The sequence below is a fragment of the Delphinapterus leucas genome, chromosome 14 (genome assembly GCF_059928025.1).
Source record: "Delphinapterus leucas isolate spDelLeu-1000000601 "Yukka" chromosome 14, BTC_Dleu_Yukka2, whole genome shotgun sequence".
Lineage (NCBI taxonomy): Eukaryota > Metazoa > Chordata > Mammalia > Artiodactyla > Monodontidae > Delphinapterus > Delphinapterus leucas.
In genome coordinates this window covers 80,018,243-80,036,048 of record NC_143142.1, presented here as the reverse complement: position 1 = coordinate 80,036,048, position 17,806 = coordinate 80,018,243, and positions in this window count along the sequence as shown.

Sequence of the window (17,806 nt, the reverse complement as noted above, 5' to 3'; positions counted from 1 at the left end):
TAGATTTATATATATGTATATTTTTTATCCCTCCCTTTTAATTCCCCCCACTCTTTCCCATCATTCCACTCCTCCCTTTCCCTTTATTTTTTTCCCAAGGAAACAGTGCTGTGAGAAGGAAACCCAACATCACCCTCTCATGGGGCAAGAGTTTAAGCCTGCTATTTATTGACCTTTCTAACTTCTAACCCAGACAGTCTTTGAAATATTATCAAGACACTTTAGCTATATACACAGAATAGAAACACTTCCTTGTTGGCTTGGAAATCTGTGTGTCAAATATGAAAATGAAGAGAATGTTACTTATGTTTGAAAATATATGTTCAGAAATGAAATACATCATGGGAGGCAGATCCTCCTCTATACACATTTACTGAAACTATGTTTCCTCTAATAGACTTGTCATTGATGTTGCACCTCATACTTTATAATAAAAATACTTTATAATAAGGGCATGTATTATTTTTACCAGGACTGAAGAATCCGAAAGAAAACATGATCTGTGTGGCCTTTCTCTGGGTAGAAAACTGGGATTTCATTTGTGAAATAAGTAACTAAGAACCAGATCATATGCAAAGATTGGTGCATTACATGTTAACTGGTGAAGGATAATGAATTCCTTATGAGTCAGGGCTTTTAGAGAAGCTGTTCCACAAATTGTGCCTTTAATTATATGACCTTCTCTTTCTTTTATTCCCCTTTATTGTTTATAATGAAAACATTAACTCCTACATTAAGGTCAGTAAGTTTTTAAAAGGGACCAAAGAGAAGAAATTTTATACTTACACAACGTTGGATTTATCATTTAATAATTTGACTTTGTTATAGTATCTGTTACCACCTTTAATAACAATATAGGTTGAACCACATAAGACTATTGTCATTATTGTGAGTCAAAATGTTAGGCACCGGGATCAAGGAGAAGTTCCCAACTTTTTTTCTTTTGTGGGCACACCGCATGGCTTGCATGATCTCAGGTCCCCGACCAGGGGTTAAACCCAGGCCCTTGGCAGTCAGAGCACAGAGTCCTAACCACAGGACTGCTAGGAAATTCCCTGTGAGTCAAAATGATTGAATATATTGACAACTTTTAGCTATCAATTCCAAAGGAAGACTTCAGGAAAACAGGGATCAGCTTTTCAGTTAGTGACTAAAATTGTCACTTTGTAATCTACTTTACTTCGAAATATATGCTGACACTTGTTATGCAAATTGTCTCTGAAAAAGACCTTAATGAAATTCAGTTCCTATGTTTTCCTGTGTGGGACACTAGGGGAAAATGACCTTGCTTACTACACATCAAATAAAAATGTTAACAAAATACTACTTTACACACCAACTGTCAATAAACAAAGTATGCATATGTCCTTATCTGTGCCTTTCTTGCTCTCCTTTCAATATATTCTAGTAATTACATATCAGTCTTGGAGGATCCTTATTTGGAAATCTTGGCGTATAACCTCACCAGAAAGTCCTGAATAGCTGGGGAGGAGCCAGCGAGGCAGAAAAGAGGAAGAATACTGATAATCCTCTAGGATTTCACCCAAAGGACCTGACAGTTACTACTTCAAGGTTCTTTGAACACTAACGATAGTAAAGCCTTGACTTTCTCTAAGTCTAAGTAAGTCCCCAAGATACAGTACAGTATGGTTCTGGCCCCTATGTACTTTATATTGTTGTTCTTGAAAGTTTTCAACTTTCTAAAGAAAATATTCTTCTTAAAACCTTTAAGGGACTTTATTATCCATGCATATAAGAATTTTCATTTAAATATATTACTCTTATGTTCTTTGTCATTTATATTTATTTTTCATAACCATAATAATCCACCCTGGGAATCTTTTCGATGTGATAATGACTCAGAATTGTTAAAGGCAGCTAACGCTTACTCGTATTCCGAACAACTATCAAGGTGTGTCCTTATTAGACTCTAATGCTCACACTGTTGTGTTTGATTACCTAAGTAATGAAGTAAAAATTAGTGTATAACACAGTTGGACGGCTTCATTGGTTTTATGTAGTGAATTGCTCTGAAGATGAACATTACCAAGTTAGGAAATTCTTATTCTCCTTTCAGAAGAAAATGTACACAAAGGGGCAAATAACAATTTAGTAACTAAATGAGGAGAAAAAGTTCTGAAAGCAAGAATAAAGAATCCCTAGACTCCTTATCATGTCCTTAATCTGTGACATTTTAGCCAGCCCTGGAGATGGAATGCATGTGACAATTGATACGAAGAGCGGATCGTTCTCAGACAGAGAGATTTAAAATCTGGTATTGCTTCCCCTCAATGTGTTAAATAAATAAATACTTATTGAGAGCTAAATTTATAGTCCATCATATTAGCACTCAGTACACAAGTTAAAAAGAGGTATTTTCTAACAAAAAAAAATGTTTAGAGTCAAGTGGTTAGTCTTGCGGAGGCAACTGGACTGAATAAGCTTATTTCTGTGGGGAATGGTCAAACTATGGTGTGACCACAGGAAAAGGATCACTGTGTCAGGCAAATGAAGAAAAGTATTGAGGCTATGGACAGGAAGTGGTATTTGAGCAGAAACTGGAAAGCTGTGTAGGTACTTCCAGGATCATGAATTATGGGAATGTTTTCTACACAGAAGGACCACATGTACAAATGCACAGAGATGGGAGATGCAGGCGCTGTTAGCAGCGCCCCATGGCGATGGGCAAGTAGTAAAAAATGAGGCAGCAGCCCGGTTCTATTTACACAGAGAGTTCGCTAAATACTTTGCATGCATTATCCTCTTGAATTATAAGAATAAATCTATAAAATAGGTACTAACTTTACCTCCATTTTGCAGCCAGGGAAAAAAGGCTGAACTCTAAATATCGGTATCCTGAAACTCTAGCTTGAATCATGAAAGTTCTCGTATGACAACGAAGTAAGTTTGGTTTTATCTCTTCTCTGTAAAGCGATGATGGTAAACATTTTAGGCTTTGACAGTTACATGTGGTCCTTCCATTTGTAAATTTATGTTGTAAATTCTCCTGTTTCTTCATCCTCCTCTTTCTCCTTCCTTTTAAGATTGTAAGAAATATTTTTAGGTCACAGGTTGCACAATAAGCCACGAGCTACACTTGGTCTGGGAGCTCTAGTTTGCCAAGGGTAGCCTGGGGGAATTTTGAGGAGAGGAAAGAGAAAATATGGATTACTATCTAAATATACAAATAGGGCTGGAATATAGAAGGATATACTGTAAGTGGGTGAAATCTGATATGAAATACATAGTAATAAGCAGGCTACACAAACTACCCTGGTCAGACACTGTGAGGTCAGAATGGAGAGAAAGTGAAGTCCAAGAGTAAGCTCATTGTTTGCAGGATGTGAATGAGAGGGAAAAAATAGCATAAATCGTACATGTCTGGACTGGACACACGGGTAGATGAACAGTGAATAGGTCAGACTTGCTTTCCATCAGATATTCCAGTCCTTTGTCTTTACCCTTCTACAGAGCAGAGCTGGGCTTCGGCAATTTTCTTTGCCCCCAGAATTCAGCCTAGGTTCTGAAAAATACTTTGTATTTACTAAAGTCTTGTGAATAATACATGAATTAATGAGTGAGTGAATGCTTTCTTCCCTAAGGTGGAAAAAATAAGTAATTATTCTGAAAGAGAATTGCTAACAAAAATGAAAACTGCAAAATATGAGGTGATTATATAAATGTCTCTTATCCAAACCATGCTCTGGGTCTTTAGTGAAAAAAAAAAAACAACTTAGATATGAGAAAGAGAAATGCACTTGAGTTTAGATCAAAACGACACTTTAAAATTGGAGAAGTACTTAGATAAAGTACTGTATGGCAGCTTTTTCTGATCCACACTTGACATTAGTTTAAAAAAATGATACAAAGGAACTTATTTACAAAACAGAAACAGACTCACAGACTTAGAGAACTGAATTTATGGTACCAAGTTTGGGGGGAGGGATAGATTGAGAGTTTGGGATTGACATGTACACACTGTTATATCTAAAATAGATAACCAACAAGGACCTACTGTATAGCACAGGGAACTCTGCTTATTACATTGTAATAACCTAAATGGGAAAAGATTTTGAAGAAGAATAGATATGTATGTGTATAACTGAATCACTTTGTTGTACATGTGAAATTGACACAACATTGTTGATCAATTCCACTCCAATATAAAAGAAAAAAGAAAAACCCAATATATATATATATAAAAAATATGATTCAATAGTGTAGGGAAGAGCTGACTCTGAGAGAGTTAGGAAAGGAAGTCAGTAACTTGGTGGGAAGGCTGCCCAAGGTACCTATCACAGCCCTCACGTTCGGTTGACAGGGCGAGTAGGGAGAGATCTGAATGAACATGAGTTTACTGATCAGAGATCCTGTCAACATTTTAATTTATACCACAAATACTCTTGTTATTAACCTCACATAAACATGAAGCCTAGAAATTTATTAAAACGTGTGTCAGTCCTTAAGGGTTTTTTTATTTTTATTTTTTTAATGGTTTAAAGAAAAGATTCATTGAGATGTTATTCATACAGCATAAAATTTACCCATTGAAAGACTACATTTCAGTGCTATATATATATATACACACACACACACACACACACACACACATACACTCAGTTATCCAGTCATCACCCAATCTAATTTTCAAACATTTTCATCACCCCCAAAAAGAAATTCTGTATCTATTAGCAATCATTCCCCATTTCCACTCTTTCACATCTCCCAGAACTAGATAACCACTAATCTACTTTCTGTTTCTATATATTCACTTACTCTGGACACCTCATATAAATAGAATCATTACAATATCTGATCTTTTCCTTAGAATAATGTTTTCAAGTTTCATCCACGTGTAGCATGTATCTGTATTTTATTCTTTTTGCTGCTGAATAATGTTCCATTTTACAGATGTACCACATTTTGTGTATTCATCCCTTACTTGGTAGACATGAGTTGTTTCTACTTTTTGACTATTATAAATAATGCTGCTATGAACATACACTTACACATTTTTGTGTGGATGTATATTTTTATTTCTTTTGGGTAATGATGCTTCATATTATTCAAAGTTTTGTTCTGAATAACATTTTCTGTTGTGAGGCAGTTCTCCATGAGACTTTTGTGCTCCTGAAATTTGTACTGATTGTATCAAAGCTATAAGGTCTCAACTTCTCTTTTGGTTCTGCCACTACTCAGGATTGGTTATGTAGCTGGCTTGCTTACTACTTGCTATAAAAGCAGGAGGTTCCTTCAGCTCCAGATTTCAGCTGCAACATAAATCCATTGCATGTGCAGCATCCATCTAGGCCCAGCATCTATCCCATGGACCTGGGGGTAGGGAAACTGCTGCAGTTCTGCTAATGCTCATGCTATTTGCATTGCTGAAGTAATCTTGTTCTGAACTATTAAGACTATTGTCCACATTCAGTACTTATAGCAAACTGTGGCAAGTTTACTCCTTGCCATACTCTATGTGGTTGGAAATGTGAACTATTTCATGTCAATTTTCACTGGAACCTCACAACAAGCAATATAGGAGAGAAAACTGAGGACTAGAGAAGTCGGGTCACTTGCCTTAGGTCACAAAACTAATTAGATCACACCTATATCTACTACTTCTTCATGTATTTCTTAATTAGAAATAGTCAAGAATCTCAAAAAGAATAGGTCCCAGTAACCTGTCCCTAGAAAATAACTTTCACTTAGGTAGAGATTGTAAAATAATTCAGAGGACAAAATCACCACCCTAGAACTAAACATATTCAGATTATCTTTATTTGGTATTGATTATATCTCTGGACTCCTGGTTTTCCCATTTAATCTGTGTGTTTATTACTTTTCACCTCATGGAATCCCAAGATTTTAGTTGATTTACTTTATTTTTTTTAACACCTTCATTGGAGTGTAATTGCTTTACAATGTTGTGTTAGTTTCTGTTTTATAACAAAGTGAATCAGCTATACATATAATATATCCGCATATCTCCTCCCTCTTGCATCTCCCTCCCAGCCTCCCTATCCCACCCCTCTAGGTGGTCACAAAGCACCGAGCTGATCTCCCTGTACTAAGTGGCTGCTTCCCACTAGCTATCTATTTTACATTTGGTAGTGTATATATGTCCATGCCGCTCTCTCACTTCATCCCAGCTTACCCTTCCCCCGCCGTGTCCTCAAGTCCATTCTCTACGTCTGCATCTTTATTCCTGTCCTGCCCCTAGGTTATTCAGAACCATTTTTTTTTTATTCCATATATATGTGTTACCATACAGTATTTGTTTTTCTCTTTCTGACTTGCTTCACTCTGTATGACACACTCTAAGTCCAACCACCTCACTACAAATAACTCAATTTCATTTCTTTTTGTGGCTGAGTAATATTCCATTGTATATATGTGCCACATCTTCTTTATCCATTCATCTGTCAATGAACACTTAGGTTGCTTCCATGTCCTGGCTATTATAAATAGAGCTGCAATGTATATTGTGGTACATGACTCTTTGTGAGTTATGGTTTTCTCTGGGTATATGCCCAGTAGTGGGAATGCTGGGTCATATGGTAGTTCTACTTTTATATTTTTAAGGAACCTCCATACTGTTCTCCATAGTGCCTGTATCAATTTACATTCCCACCAACAGTGCAAGAGGGTTCTCTTTTCTCCACACCCTCTCCAGCATTTATTGTTGGTAGATTTTCTGATGATGGCCATTCTGACCAGTGTGAGGTGATACCTCATTGTAGTTTTGATTTGCTTTTCTCTGATGACTGGTGATGTTGAGCATCCTTTCATGTGTTTGTTGGCAATCTGTATATCTTCTTTGGAGAAATGTCCATTTAAGTCTTCTGCCCATTTTTGGATTGGGTTGTTTGTTTTTTTAATATTAGGCTGCATGAACTGCTTGTAAATTCTGGAGATTAATCCTTTGTCAGTTGCTTTGTTTGCAAATATTTTCTCCCATTCTAGGGTTGACTTTTCTTCTTGTTTATGGTTTCCTTTGCTGTGCAAAAGCTCATAAGTTTCATTAACTCCCATTGGTTTATTTTTGCTTTTATTTCCATTTCTCTAAGAGGTGGGTCAAAAAAGATCTTGCTATGATTTATGTCATAGAGTGTTCTGCCTATGTTTTCCTCTAAGAATTTTACAGTGTCTGGCCTTACATTTCAGTCTTTAATCCATTTTTAGTTTACTTTTGTGTATGGTGCTAGGGAGTGTTCTAATTTCATTCTTTTACATGTAGCTGTCCAGTTTTCCCAGCACCACTTATTGAAGAGACTCTCTTTTCTCCATTGTATATCCTTGCCTCCCTTGTCATAGATTAGTTGATCATTTGTATTTTTTACAGATTTTTTTTCCTGTAATTGATATCTCGTCTCATAGCGTTGTGGTCAGAAAAGATACCTGATACGATTTTAAACTTCTTAAATTTTCCAAGGCTTGATTTGTGACCCAAGATATGATCTATCCTGGAGAATGTTCCATGAGCACTTGAGAAGAAAATGCATTCTTTTGTTTTTTGATGGAATGTCCTATAAATATCAATTAAGTCCATCTTGTTTAATGTATCATTTGAAGTTTGTGTTTCCTTATTTATTTTCATTTTAGATGATCTGTCCTTTGGTGAAAGTGGGTTGTTAATGTCCCTGCAATTATTGTGTATTATTGTGTTACTATCGATTTCCCTGTTTATGGCTGTTAGTATTTGCCTTATGTATAGTGGTGCTCCTATGTTGGGTGGATAAATATTTACAATTGTTATATCTTCTTCTTGGATTGTTCCCTTTACCATTATGTAGTGTCCTTTGTCTCTTGTAATAGTCTTTATTTTAACATTTATTTTATCTGATATGAGAATTGCTACTCCAGCTTTCTTTTGAGTTCCATTTGCATGGAATATTGTTTTCCATCTCCTCACTTTCAATCTGTATGTGTCCCTAGATCTGAAGTGGGTCTCTTGTAGACTGCATATATATGGGTCTTGTTTTTGTATCCATTCAGCCAGTCTGTGTCTTTTGGTTGGAGCACTTAATCCATTTACATTTAAAGTAGTTATCGATATGTATGTTCCTATTACCATTTTCTTAATTGTTTTGGGTCTGTAGGCATTTACCTTCTCTTGTATTTCCTGCCTAGAGAAATTCCTTTAGCATTTGTTGTAAAGCTGGTTTGGTGGTGCTGAATTCTGTTAGCTTTTGTTTGTCTGTAAAGGCTTTGATTTCTCTGTAGAATCTGAATGAGATCCTTGCTGGGTAGAGTAATATTGGTTGTAGGTTTTTCCCTTTCATCACTTTAAATATGTCCTGCCAGTCCCTTCTGGCTTGCAGAGTTTCTGTTGAAAGATCAGCTGTTAACCCTATGGGGATTCCCTCGTATGTTATTTGTTGCTTTTCTCTTGCTGCTTTTAATATTTTTTCATTATATTTAATTTTTGATAGTTTGATTAATATGTGTCTTGGTGTGTTTCTCCATGGATTTATCCTGTATGGACTCTCTGCACTTTGTTCACTTGATTGACTATTCCCTTTCCCATATTAGGGAAGTTTTCAACTATAATCTCTTCAAATATTTCCTCAGACCCTTTCTTTTTCTCTTCTTCTTCTGCAACCCCTATAATTCGACTGTTGGTGTGCTTAATGTTGTCCCAGAGGTCTCTGAGGCTGTCCTCAGTTCTTTTCATTCTTTTTTCTTTATTCTGCTCTGCAGTAGTTATTCCCACTATTTTATGTTGCAGGTCCCTTAACTGTCCTTCAGCCTCAGTTATTCTGCTCTTGATACTTTCTAGAGAATTTTTAATTTCATTTATTGTGTTGTTTATCATTGTTTGTTTGCTCTTTAGTTCTTGTAAGTCCTTGTTAAACATTTCTTGTATTTTCTTCATTTTATTTCCAAGATTTTGGATCATCTTTACTATCATTACTCTGAATTCTTTTTCAGGTAGACTGCCTAATTCCTCCTCATTTGTTAGGTCTGGTGGGTTTTTACCTTGCTTCTTCATCTGCTGTGTATTTCTCTGTCTTCTCATTTTGCTTAACTTACTGTGTTTGGGGTCTACTTTTTGCAGGCTGCAGGTTTGTATTTCCTGTTGTTTTTGGTGTCTGCCCTCAGTGGGTAAGGTTGGTTCAGTGGGTTGTGTAGTCTTCCTGGTGGAGGGGACTGATGCCTGTGTTCTGGTGCATGAGGCTGGATCTTGTCTTTCTGGTGGGCAGGACCATGTCCAGTGGTGTGTTTTGGGGTTTCTGTGAACTTATTATGATTTTAGGCAGCCCCATGCTAATGGGTGGGGTTGTGTCCCAGTCTTGCTAGTTATTTGGCATAGGTCGTCCAGCATTGTAGCTTGTTGGTTGTTGAGTTGAGCTGGGTTTTAGTGTTGAGATGGACATCTCTGGGAGAGCTTTCACCGTTTGATATTATGTGGAGTTGAGAGGTCTCTGGTGGACTAACTAACTAATGTATGTAACATTTTGGATTGGCTTGTTAACTCAGCACAATTCTCTGGAATTCTAGAATTCTCTAGAGCTTTAACCAAGTTGTTGGTGTAACAATAGTCCATTTCTTTTTGTTGCTGAGGCGTGTCCCTTGACAGATATATCACAGTCTGTGTAACTATTCACCCAGTAAAGGACAGCTGGACTGTTCAGTGTTTTACTAATTAAAATTATTATTTTATTTTATTTAATTATGTTATTAATAAAAGCTGCTCTAAACATTCATGCACGTGTTTTTGCATAAACATAAGTCTTTAATTCTCTTTGTTAAATGTCCATAGATGAAATTAATGGGTTGTGCATAGTTTCGTGGTTATTTAAGAAACTACCAAACTGTTTTCCAGAGTAACTGTACAATTTAATAGTCCCACCAATAATATATGAATGATACAGCTTCTCTGCTTTCTCACTGGCATTTGGTGTTGTCATAGTTTTTAATTTTAGGTATTCTGGTAAGTGTGCAGGGACATCTAAATGTAGTTTTAAAACATGCAACTTCCTAATGACTAATGATGTTGAACATCGTTTCTCATGCTTATCTTCCATCTTTACATCCTAACTGGTGAAACATTTCTCATGTCTATTTCCCATTTTCTAACTGGATTTTGTAATTTTTACTGTTATTTATTTTGAAAGCTATTCACGTACTCCACATACTTGTCCTTTGTTGGATATGTGGTTTGCAAATATTTATCCCTATGTAGCTTATCTTTTCATTCACTTAATGGCCTTTTGCAGAGCAAACATTTTTAATTTTGACGAAATTCAGTTTTTTTCAATTTTGCAATTTATGGGTCATGCTTTTGCACAATCATAGTCTATTCATTTTATATTTTTCCCAGTTTAAGTCAAGAAACTGTATCTCCTTTTATATCTCTTTATCACCCACTGCTTATAAAATAATTTTCAGAAATATTTCATCTATATACATTGAGAACCATGTCAGACAGTGTTATGACTTTGCTTCAATCATCAGGCATAATTTAGAAAGTCCAAGACGAGAAGGAAGCTTATTGCATGTGCTCTTATTTTCCTTACCATGTTTTTTCTTCTTTCCTAGTGTTCCAAGATCCCTTCTGTTATACTTTCTTTCTTGTTTAGAGAATTTCCTTTAGCCATTTTTTTTTTAACATCTTTATTGGGGTATAATTGCTTTACAATGGTGTGTTAGTTTCTGCTTTATAACAAAGTGCATCAGTTATACATATGTTCCCATATCTCTTCCCTCTTGCGTCTCCCTCCCTCCCACCCTCCCTATCCCACCCCTCCAGGCAGTCACAAAGCACCGAGCTGATATCCCTGTGCTATGCAGCTGCTTCCCACTAGCTTACGTTTGGTAGTGTATATATGTCCATGCCTCTCTCTTGCTTTGTCACAGCTTACCCTTCCCCCTCCCCATATCCTCAAGTCCATTCTCTAGTAGGTCTGTGTCTTTATTCCTGTCTTACCCCTAGATTCTTCATGACATATTTTTTTCTTAAATTTCATATATATGTATTAGCATATGGTATTTGTCTTTCTCTTTCTGACTTACTTCACTCTGTATGACAGACTCTAGGTCTAGCCATTTTTAAAAGTGGGTCTGTGGGTGACAAATTGTCTTAGTTTTTCTTCTTTAGAGAATATCGTGATTTCCCTGTCCTTCCCTGAAGGATATTTTTGCTTTCAGCACCTGAAAATCATTGTACCACTCTTTCTGGTCTCCATGGATTCTGATGAGATATCTATTGTCATTCAAATTGTTTTTCTTTTATAGATGTCATTTTCTCTAGCTGTTTGCAAGATGATTTTCTTTCTCCCCCTGTTTTTAAACGTTGGTATGTATTTCTTTGACTTTATTCAGTTTAATGATTACTCAATTTCTTGAGTCTATAGTTTATGTCTCTTTAAACATACAGAAAGTTTTCAGCTATTATTTCTCCAAGGACTTTTTCAGTTCTTCCCTCTTTCTCCTCTCACTCTGAGACTCTGGAAAGTAGAATGTTAGATTTTTCTTTTTTTTTTTTTAAGTCTCCCTGTCCCTTAGGTTCTGTTTATTTGTTTGTTTGTTTGTTCTTGGTTTTCTTTTTTCATTTTGTTTCCCAATCGATTTGCTCTATTGTGTTCAGATTGAGTAATTTCTGTTTTTCTCTCTTATATTTCATTAGTTATTTCTGCAATGGAAGAAAATGTGGGGAGTGACCACATTTTTCTATAGCATTTGCCTGGTGTCGAGAAGTTACTGCCTAAAAATTTTCTGTCTTGCAACACCGTCCCTTTCCGTGTCCTTTGATGAGAAAAAGTAAGCTTTGTTAGAGCATACTTTTGTTGAACCATTGACATTTCTGGATTGCTGGCTTCTCCATCTCCAGGTTTGGGGTAAATAACTCCTTCTGTCATTCCTCAGGTCCCAAGGCCCTAGCTGGTTGGCCTTCTCTCCAACTTTCAGAGTCTTCTGATGTTTGTTTCAGATATAATGCACAGGAGTTTTAGTTACAGTTAGTGGGAGAAGTAAGGAAAAGTCTGTATACTCCATCTTCCTGGAAGTCGCAGTCCCTTAACACTTTTGATAAAGGGACTCCATTTACCATTCTTTAACTCTTCCATTTCTTAAAAATATGCTTCTCTAATTTTGAATTAGTGAATTCAAATTAATTGACTAATTAGTCAAAAGTGAATGAACTATTTCTCACATATAAGTTATATCTTTATTAAATGAGGGTTTAGATGAGATATCCAAAGTCTTCGAAATCAACCCCCAAATTACACTATTGATGTTTTATTTCTCAACTAAGTTCCAGAACTACAGAGGGAGAAATATATCTAAGCAACATGACATGACATTAAATTCTTAACCAAAATGTAGCTGTTATCCTAGTTTGGTTGTTTTTAACAGGACATAATGAGAGTCAAGGTCCCCTAAGAGATGTTTCAGCATAACCTGTGGGTCATTTCAGACTACACATGGCTCAATTTCTAAATTGCTTGTAGGAATTACACTGGAGATGATGGGTGAGTGGAGCATGACTGATAATCACTGCTTCATTTAGAATAAATGAAAGAAATAAAGTTTTCTGTGATCTATTAGGTCAGAAAAAAATGAGATTTGTTCTAATGCTGTAGTTAGCAGTATGGTACAGTATAAACAGATTAAAACTGGGATACGAGAGTCATATTCTTCATAGTCCTAGGTCTACAAGAAATTTTGTGATGATGGATAAGTAAATTATCCTTTGAGACTCATATCCTTATTTGTAATATTTAAAAATTAAGTTTCATCTCAAATACATTTCTATCATGAAGTTCTATATTAAATATGAGACATACATAAGAATATCAGGATACAACTGAAATAAATTTAATGCTCTATTTTATATGATTTTTTTTTTTTTAGATGTTCCATGTTAAACAATTTTTTGGATGGGATAGTTCATAAGAATTTTATAGGTGATTAACTATGATTTTCTCAGATCTACCATACTTCCTTATTCTTACAATTATATCTTTGAAAATAATCTTGCTCTTCTAATCCATTAAATTATATTGTCACTGTGGTTAAACTATCAGATTTTGTGCATCTTTGAAAATTGATTTAACTGTATCTGGTAGCAAAGAAAAAAACACTAAAAAATGTTTTATTAAGTGAATATTTGCCATTATATTTGATTGATTTCTCAATTAGTAAAGCAAGGGTAAATGTGCAATTTAACCATTATCAGTGGTTCCCTGTACGTGAGCTTACATATATTATCTCATTTAACAGTTTCTGTAAATGAGTTTCATGATGGGAATGAAGTAGACATCTTTCTAGCAAGTTGCTTTCTTTAACTGCTATATCAGTAGATTTCATATATCCTTACAAATGGCTTTTGATTCTTTTCTTTGTGTCTGTTTTTATCTCTTTCTTAAAGAGTATTGGTTGAAACAATTAGTTGTCTGATGTCCTTAGTTTTCACAACATTCACATTAAGCTCTTGTAAACCTTTACAGAGTACAAAATCAATGCTGAGACTTTGTCAGGATTATTGTGTCTGCTTCTTTTAAGTGAGCCATTGAATGCACTTCAAGTAATTCCAGTGCATGTGTGAGAGAAGAAACTAAATCAAAGCTTCGTATAGAGTAAGAGAGATGAGGATGATCATTAGTAAACCCATAAAAGGAAGCTAGGATAAAAAGCCAAGTAATTTGAAAAGCACACAAGCATGAAGATCTAAAGATAAACATTCTGAGAATGTAAACAACTTGTTTAGAAAAAAAAGAAAGGAAGAAAAGGCATATGCCAAAAAAATTACAAAGCCCAGAAGCATAGACAGATTAATTGGATTCACAGAGAACAAGGAATCACACAGCTGTCATATTCAGTCAAGAGATAAAAATGTTGTTTGGTTCTGAGATAGGTAGAAAGGTGTTAAAGCAATAGTAAGGGTCTGTGCATGTCAGCACCGTCCTTTCAAATCACATGGCTTAGACATAATCACACCAATTTAAAGCAAGTGCCAGTTACAACTTTGGAAAGTGACTATTTGGAGATCTCTATCACCCTTAGGTGACATATTCACAGCTTCTAGATAGGGCATTATGCTGAGGGACGTATATAAATAAGAATAGCACTCAAATAATTCAATAGTATTCTCCTACACATAAAGGAGAAATTGTTCCCATTCAAGCAGGGTACCAAATAATGGAGGCAGAGAGAATGAAAGTTACAGAGCAATCATGTAAGGGATGTGAAACATACCCCAGCTCGTGAAAGACATCAAACCACATGAGCTATCACATCAGCAGTACCAAGAACAGTTTCTCCTCCTTCCTTTTAACCTGCTGAAAGAGGTGCTCTGCTAGGCTGGAACAAAAGCTTGAAAAATGCAACCCCAGAATTACAAAATAGCTTTTCTCTTTGTCCTAATATTAGCCTCGTTCAGGCTTCAGCTTATTATTATGCTCCTTTCATATTCTTCCTGAGAAGAAGTACTTTGTAATATTGGTTTATTTTTAAGTACTTTGTAATATTGGTTTATTTTTCACATTTAAGAAATATTGTCAGGTATATAATGGAGTGCAGGAACCCAAATGTCCTATCCTGATTTTATGCCCCCCCTGCGATACTGAGTGTCTATCTTCCAACACCAGAATCCTCTTTCCCTTCTCCCATCCCAACCTGTGTTCTGCACATTATGAAAAACCCCAGTGATGGATCAAAGTCTATCCATACATCCTCATCCACTTAAAATAATACTTTCCCTGAGGTCGTCTCCAGCAGAAGTTGCTCATTATCCCTTCATGCTAGTCAGAATACTGGCCTTCAAAAAAATGTCACATCTTTTTTTTCTTTTTTTTTTTTTTTTTTTTTGCGTTACACTGTTGTGGCCTCTCCCGCTGCGGAGCACAGTCTCCGGACACGCAGACTCAGCGGCCATGGCTCACAGGCCCAGCCACTCCGCGGCATGTGGGATCTTCCCGGACCGGGGCACGAACCCACGTCCCCTGCATCGACAGGCGGACTCTCAACTGCGCGACCAGGGAAGCCCATAACATATCACATCTTAATCACTGGAACCTGTGAATAAATTGTTACATGACACAAAGAGGGACAGCGCAGGTATAGTTAACGTTAGGAGTCTTATAATAGATTATCCGAGCCTACCTGGGTGGGCACTGTCTAAGCACATGAGCCCTTAAGAGCAGAACTTTCTCCAACTGGAATCAGAGAGATGCAGCAGAAAGGGGAGATTTGAAGCACACGTTTTTCTCCAACCACTAATTCTAGAAGGAGCCACACAGAGAGCAGGGGAAGGAATGTGGGTAGCTTCTAGGAGCAAAGGCTGACCCTCTGCCAACAACCAGCAAAGAAATGGGGATCTCAGTCCTATGAGGACCTCAGTTCTATGAGCACATGGAAATGAGTTTGGCCAATATCCTGAATGAACTTGGGGACGGTTCATCCCTAGAGCCTCCGGCAGGGCTCAAAGCCCTTCCAGCACCCTGATTTCAGTCTTGTGGGGGTCACTTCAGAAGGCTCAGCTGAGCCATGCTGCACCCAGACTTATGATTTGCACAAGACTAGGATAAGAAACGGTTGTTGGTGGTGGTAATTTGCTATGACAACAACAGAAAGCTAAAGCACCCTGCTCACCTACGGATCTAGAATCGGGGTGAATCCTCATTCTACCCTGCTGTTTCAAGATCATTCCAGGGATAATCAGGAATGCCGACTTTACCTATTCTAATTGTTGTCATTTTTCCCCTTTATTAATTGCATGCTTTGGCACCACTTCCTAGTCTACGTCATCACTCTACCAACAGCAGGAAAGCTCTCAAATGCCACATGCGTGTGACGTATCTAATATCCTGGCCTCTCAATTTTCTTATCTCCTTATATCCAGCTACCATCACTCGACTCTACTTCAGCCACTCATTCTGTTGCCATGCCCTAGAATTCAGATTGCAGAGAACTGCTTCACCTTGAAAATACTTTTAGAAAAATCTCCTTCCTAGTCATACTTTCCCATCTTTCTCTCTAGAAGATAATTCTTCATGGATCTCTCATGTTTCTGCATACATTGGACAATTTTTATTCCAGATTATCTTTCTAAGGATGTTTATATTAACAACTTTGGGCTACAGAGACAGTGTCTCGCTTGGGGCAGAAGGCAGATTTTTGGCACATCAGAATAATAAAAATAATGTCTTTCTTCAGGTTTCTTCCTAGCCCTTTTTTACACTGGATGTTTCCTAAGCTGGGGGTTTCTAGCTATAAAACAGGTCCACTGTGGATGTAGCATTCACCTGGGATGCTCCACAGCATGCTATGAAACTTGGGGGGAAAGGGGAAATAATGCAAGCATTCAGTTCATGCTACCTGCTGTGCAACAAATGATGAATAATAAATCTTTTGTCTTTTGTCTTTGTCTCTGACTCAGGACTCTTGTGTCTTCCGCCAGCATCCAGAGACCGGAGAGGCTAACTTAGCTTGCAAATAGAGGAAAAATCTCAGATCCCTTACAGTTTTTGACACCTTCTTGTTCTCTTGCAATCTTTGAATTCTTAAACTTTCTCCTTTTCTAGTAACTGCCTCATATTTTAAATTATTTCCCTATCCAGGTATATAAGGATACAGTGAACTTGCATCTGGTCCTGGGAGAGCAGTATGCTGACCTCCAGGGACTTCTGGAAGGATGGTGTTGACACTTGACCAGGATAAGGATGGAATGTGCTATGCAGTGATTTATAACATGCTGTTTAATGTTCACACTGCTCCAGAGGCTGAGCAGTGCTAGTTTGTCTACATTGTTTAGAGAAAATGTATGGACGGATGGTTTGACCATCCTTGACTTATTAGACTGATTTTAGTTATGTGACCAGCAAGGTATAAAAGACCCCCAGTAAACTTGTGCCTTAGCTTCCCTAACCAAGATACCTTCCATATTTCTTGATGGTTCATAGTCTGAAGGCACAGCGTGCTCTGTATGTTACAGAAAGGATGGGAGGTTGCATTTAGAAGCCGTGGGCCTCTCAACGACTGTGTTTATTTCCTCTGCTTTACTGACCATGTACCTTTATTAAAGCCTTACAGGACTGTGGAGTCTTAGGAGACCTTTCAATTATCTGAGACTTGGATTATGGGGTAAATTATTTAAATCACTTTATTACCAAGTTCATCAATTTTATACCTATTTTTATTTCATCTCACCAATATGGCAAATATTAAAATGGGTAAATTCAGTTGTACATGTGCTACCTGGCAACACTACACAGAGTACCAACATATGTAAATGGCCTCTAATTGAAACTTAACTCTGACTGCTACCTTTACAATTGTGAAATCACTTCTTCACTCTTTGTATCACTTAGTATCTAGGTTTAATAAGTGGAAGTTACATCTCATATTTACATTTTGAAACACATACCCAGAAGCAGTATCTTCCTACTATTAGCAAAACTGCTGCTGGTCCAGGAAATGAAGATCAAAGACTTCCTTATATATTGAGAAAGAAAGTTCCCTTAATTCTTATTGTGATAGTATACTTATCAAGTGGAACCCTTCTATGATTAAGGATGACGTATTTCACATGTGGAAGATTTCCAGTGAAAGATATATGTTTGTTAATTCCTCAAAGAGGGCCCACCCTAGAAAGGGCAGAAACCCCACATTCTACCTCTTAACTTTAGACATATTTTCTTTCCTATTTTTTTCTAAATTCTTTCCCCAAACACTTTTTTCAGTGGAGGCAATTCATATATTATTCAATTCAATTAAACATGTATTTTCTGATTATGCATTTATGTGCTAGACATAATCCTAATGCTTTATATAAATTTATACAAAGGCAAATTCTCATAAGGTT